Source organism: Myotis brandtii, unplaced genomic scaffold (assembly GCF_000412655.1).
Source record: "Myotis brandtii unplaced genomic scaffold, ASM41265v1 scaffold434, whole genome shotgun sequence".
NCBI classification, from domain to species: Eukaryota; Metazoa; Chordata; class Mammalia; order Chiroptera; family Vespertilionidae; genus Myotis; species Myotis brandtii.
Genome location: NW_005366599.1, coordinates 3,257,710 through 3,263,564, shown reverse-complemented (window position 1 = coordinate 3,263,564; position 5,855 = coordinate 3,257,710). Strand labels below are relative to the sequence as shown.

The 5,855-nt window shown below is 56.9% G+C and overlaps 1 long non-coding RNA gene across 1 annotated transcript; it reads left to right on the top strand.

Annotated features, from left to right (window-relative positions):
- Positions 1 to 20: 20 nt before the first annotated feature.
- Positions 21 to 2,669, top strand: LOC106727490. The gene is made up of 2 exons (XR_001363706.1): positions 21 to 327; positions 2,309 to 2,669. It is a non-coding gene; the product is annotated as an uncharacterized LOC106727490 (long non-coding RNA).
- The last annotated feature ends 3,186 nt before the right edge of the window (positions 2,670 to 5,855 follow it).

Here is a 5,855-nt window from a genome sequence, read left to right as displayed (position 1 = left end):
GGCCCCCGGGTGGCAGGAAACTGCCAGGTGAGAGGGACTCGAGGGTACTCTGGCCAGAAGCAAGGTCCTTCCTCTGCCAGCCTCTTGGGGATTTTGAAACACAGATATGGGCATAAAATTTTAAATCACAAAACGAAGACCAAGAAAAACAAAACACTCAATAAACAGAGACCAGCACCCATGGGAACATTTCACAGACAGATTGTCCAGTGGAACTCAGAGCCCTGGCCGGGGGCTCGGATGGTTAGAGCGTCGTCCTGACAGGCCAAGGTTGCAGGTTCGACCCCCGCCCGGAGCACAGACAAGGACCAAGCAATGAATGTCTAAGTAAGTGGAACAACAAGTCAGAGTCTCTTTCTCTTTCCCCCCCCCCCTCTCTCTCTCTCAAAAAAAAAAATCAATCAATAAAAAGAAGTAATCCTTCAAGAGTAGACAGAAAATTTCATCCATGAGACAAACACAGGCTATTAATGGAAAAGAAAGGCCAGTAAATGTGAAGAAAAGGTAAGTGTCATCTGGAATCTGTGGCAGCTGAGCAGCCCTGAGCACCTGACAGTGTCGGCTCCACAATTGTTTATGCAAATTAACAAGTGACTAATCACAGAGACCTGAGAGCCCAGGGCGCTGCCAGGAGCTGAGGGGGAGGGAGAGCAGACCCAGGTTTCTGTCCTTTGGGGGACAGGCTAGGGCTGATCGGTTCTGGGTGCTCTGGATTGCTATTACGTGTCCACTGAAGATTCAGGGTAAGTTCCGAGTCAGGTAACAACAGCATAGAAACGTGGGTCACACTGCCCATCCCGCCCGCGGCCGTGATAAGCAGAGGACAAAGGGGAGCTCTGTGAAGGTCCCGGAGGGCAAGCAGCACCCTGTGGCGACCAAAACAAGGGGTGGCATCCAGGTGTGGCCAGTCTCCCCCAGCACCTCCTCCGTCCTCCCAGCACACGGGAGACAATGCAGGCAGGAGGCGGCCGTCCAATGGGCTGAGACGCAGACGCTGCATTTCAGGGCTGTGAGAGGAGCTGGGCCTTGCGGGAGGGCAGGCCCTGGGGGCGCCGCCCACAGTCTGTGTACAAATCCCCTGACGTCCTCGGCTGCACCCTCCGCGGCGCATGGACAGGGCGCACCTCCAAGGGGCTGCGTGGAAAGTGGGACCTGGAGGCCGAAGCACCGAGCAGAGATGGCAGCAGCTGCTCAGCTGCCGACAGAGACTGGAACTCAAGTCCAGCCAAGTGAGAGCCGCTTGCGCTTTCTACCAACACCCCAGAAGGGCCACGTGTTACTGTTTTATTTTGTTAATCCTCACCTGAGGATATTGTTTCCATTGCTTTTCAGAGAAAGTGGAAGGGAGGAGGGATGGAGAGAGAGAGAGAAATACGGATGTGAGAGACATATCCACTGGTCGCCTCCTGCACATGCCTCGACCTGGTCCAGGGATCTAACCTGCAACCCCATTACCTGACCTTGACCGGGAATCCAACCCGCAACCTTTCGATGGGTGGGCCGATGCTCTAACCACTGAGCACTGGCCAGGGAGAGAAGGGCCAGGTGTTAGAAGTGAGGACCACATCCCAGATTGAGGGCAACACTGACATAACCCTGCCCTCACAAGTCCTAGAACCGAGCCGCCACAAGGCCACGGCGACCTGCTGGGAACAGAACCGCCTTCCAGAGCAAAAGCCATCACTTTTCAGAGGAAGAGGAAAAACCAGTGCATACAGGGCGCCATCCCTCAGCTTAGGGACCCGATCAAAATCCACGGGGCACGCAAAGAAGCAGAGGTGGCTTCCGCCATCAGAGGAAAAAGCCGCCAACGGGAGCAGATGCTCTCTCCTCACTGACGTTTCTACCTCCCTCTCCCTTCCTTTCTCTGAAATCAATAAAAACATCTCTTTAAAAATGGTAGTGATGAATATCCAGAACACATGAAGAATTCCTTCGAATCAAAGACAAAAATCACAACAACCGATAAATGAGTAACAGGCCGTTATTACGCAGAACAAGAAGCCACAGGACGAGAGGCTCCGTGAGGAACAGGAAAATGCAGGCGCAGCTCACGCCCACCGCACGGGCCGTCATTAAAACGCGGGACGGCGGCTAGTGCGCCGGGAGGGGGACCACAGCCATTCTCCCTCGAGGCTCCTGGGTGAGGAGCCCTGCACCCACTCGGGAAGGTGGGCTGGCATTTCCCGGTGCAGGGCTCCTCAGGGGGGCGCCTGGCGCTGCTCAGGGGTCTGTGAACGTGAAGGGGAAACCCCCCCGTCTTCTCTTCACTGACCTCCGACTGAGACTCGGCTGTGTCTCCCATCAGGAAGGAACGGAACCGGAGTAGCAGTGGCCCCTGCGACTTCATCCGGGGACACAGGTTTTCGGCGTCACATTCAACTTGCTGCCGAAGCCGCGGAACATCACTTACGCTCATCGCCGTTCAAAATGACGGTGGTCATTAGTCCAGTGGCTGCATATGACCACTTACTGGAAGGGGGACAACGGATTGCTTTACCATAAACTTGGGTTTTTCTAATATTTTGAAAACCACCTTCCAATACCATTGGTTTCCCTGTAATCCTCTGCATTGTATTTTCTCTCTTAAAATGCTACTCTAAGGCGTCCAGAGGCTTCCCTCCTGTGGCAAAGGGTCCGTGAAACAAACATGGTTAAGAGCCCTGAAATGCCCCGGCCGGCTTGGCTCCCGGATACAGCGTCGGCCTGCAGACTGAAGGGTCCCGGGTTCGATCCTGGTCAAGGGCACGTGCCTCAGTTGCAGGTTCAACCCCTCTCGGGGGCCGTGCAGGAGGCAGCTGATCAATGATGTTCTTCTCTCATCGATGTTTCTCTCTCTCTCTCCCTCTCTCTTCCTCTCGCTCTAAAAATCAATAAAAAAATATTTTAAAAACACAACAAAACCCTGTTGGGGTTCCCGTGGCCCTTCCTGTCCCTCAAGGCCTCCGATCCCACATGTGTGGCTAAAACAAGGCAGGGGAGTGAGTGGCCCTGACCCGCTATGGCTCCTGGGGCAGGCCCCTTTCTTAGGACAAACCCAAAAACTGTGAGATGATTCTGCAGGAAAACTGAACGTCCTCCTTCCTTAGGGAGCCAACTCCCCAGGCCAGCGGTTTCCAACCTTTTCCATCTCAGGGCCACGTGACCTAATCACACCCAGAAACATTACATTGTCACCAACTTTACCCAAAAAATAAGGGTCATGTTGATTCATTCACACCAGACAGCTACTGCTGTGCTGGCTGTTGCCACGGTTTTATTGGACAGTCGAAGGGAAAAGAGGTCCGTGCCCTGAACTAAACAGTCAGGTGCCGCCTGGTTTACAAGTGCTTGCGGCACAGCCGGTGGAAAATTGCTGCCCTGGGCTCCCCTCCCCCTCCCCGCCCCAGCACTCGGAGCCATTCCGTCCCCCCCTCGTCCACAGGCACGTACCCCCAACCTCTAAGGGACCCCAGGAGACTTGCAACCAGGAGAGCACTGGTCCTTGTTTCACTGTCCTATGTTTTTGCTGTGGTCAATAAATTCTTGCTTTTCTAAAAATAAAATAAATAAAAAGGGAAGGAAATCGCTGCCCTAGACTAGAGTGTAGAAGCCATAACCAGGCTGGAAGATGGTACAGCTGCTACATGAAAACGATGCTTTTCACTGAGGTGTCAGTTCATGGACGTACATCCCCCCACTGTGGCCTTAGCCCCCTGGGACAGCCTGACAGCACAGGTTCTTGCCGGCTGGGGACGAGGGCTTTTCTTTTTACGTGGGTGACCCTGGCCCTGTGTGAGGGTGTTGGGAGGTGGAATGAGGTGGCGAGCAGGTGAGTCTGCATACGACACGCTGGCAGAGAAACGCTAAGATAGAATAAGTGAGGAAGCAGGGAGAGCGGGACCAGCGTGTGATCCCGTCGGTGGAAAGTGTGAGCTTTACACTGGCTGCCTCGCTGGGCATCTGTACAGGCAGGCGCTCCGTAAGCCCGCCCCTCCCCCGTCTCCGTCTTCCACCCGGGAAACCAGCGCCTAACACCGGCATTCACTCTGCTTTCACAGAACACGCAGTCACAGCCACGACCGCTCCCGCAGAAGGCGGCTCCACCTTCCACTTCCCAAGAACAGCACCCTGGCCAGGGCCTCGGGGATGGGCGCCTGGCCCGGCCCTTCCTGCCCCCACAGGCGGGAGAGCCCTGGCCCACCCAGAGCTGGTCGGGGCAAAAGGAATTTCTCCTCCCCACCAAGGGGGCTGCGCACTGGGCTTCTAGACGCATCTCCCCCTAACTCTGCAGTCGGCCCTGGGCAAACCGCTGAGCACAGAGCTCTGCTCAAGGGACACACATGATGCCCCAAGTCCCTGGACCCCGGCCATGCAGGCCTAGGAGGGCCCAGACCAGCTCCAAGGCGTCACTTCCCAATGTCAGAGCCCCTCCCCCTTCACTCCCGCTTCCCTTGTTTGCACACCCTCACCCGCAGCCCCTACTTCCTAGAAGGAGGGCCAGGTGTGTTAGGCATTGGGACAAGCAGGTGGGAGGAAGAGGCTCTGGAAGGTAGCCACACGCCTGAAGCCGTGACTCTGGACCAGGTCAGAAGGGCCCAGGAGGGGCCTGGAGCCCACCCCAAACACTGCCAGGAGGAGTGCTCTTCTGTCTTCCCCACCCTTTTCTGGCTGCCCCGAAGGCACCGCAATTCAGAGACATCTCCCAGTTCCCCTTCCTGCCCTTCTCTCTGGAATCGCGGGGAGCTCAGCCAGAGGAGGGCTACATGGGGAGCTTATAAACGCTCACCCCTGAACCACCCACGGCTCGGAGGTCAGCAATGTCTGAGCTTCACAGTAACCCGTCTTGTTTTTCTTTGTTGTTGTTGATCCTCACCTGAGGGTATTTTGCCATTGATTTTTGGAGAGTGGAAGGGAGGAGAGACAGAGAGAGAAGCATCTATGTGAGAGAGACACATCGATTGGTGGCCTCCCACACGGGCCCCAGTCAGGGCCGGGGATGGAGCCTGCCACCGAGGTACATGCCCGGAATTGAACCCGGGACCCTTCAGTCCATGGGCCTATGCTCTATGCACTGCACCAAACCAGCCAGGGCGTTTTCCTTCCCTTATTACAGGTGTACTTGACAGATGCCTCAAACGCATCACCTCAACTCCAAGTCCACCTCTCCTGCTGCCCCACCCCCACAGCCCAGGACATGGAATCTCCCTCTGACCTTGTGTTCAAGCTGGAAACTCAGGGATTATCCATCTCCCACTATGTGACCCCTGCCATCCTCAGGTGCCTGCAATCACCCACCTGGGCCTCCTCGACGGAGGGAGCCGGGAACCCAGCAGGGTCAGGGCCCCCTGGGCTCCGCTGTCCGCCAACTTCACCTCCATCTGGCCCCCGGCTGCTCCTTCACAGCCCAGCACTCCTGCCCCAGGGCCTTTGCACTGCATCTCGCTGCCTGGAAGGCGCTGAAGCATCCTCGAGGCTGCCTGCCCCACACCAGCTCTCCAGACTCCTGTGGTCCCTCCGCAGAGGCTCCCTCCCCACCCCGTCTCCTCACCGCACGTGTCTGCACGGGGTGCCGATGTTCTCAGGTTTGCTCTCTCCCTCCCCCACAACGTAAGCTCTAGGAGGAAAGACGGGTGTCTCTCGGTGGCTTACAGCCCCAGGCAGGAGGCTGGCACACACTGGGCACCGAGCAGAGCTGCGGAGGGAATGAACCCGAGACCGGCCACCCGCCCACCGCCGCGCAGTCGGCCTTCGGCGCTGATCAGGACATGTGACTGCACGTGTCCCATTTAAGGGCTCTCACCTGCCTTGCCTCTGGTCCCGGGGTCGCGACGACCGCCCAAGGGCACACCGCCAGCGCCGCCCGCTCTGTGCAG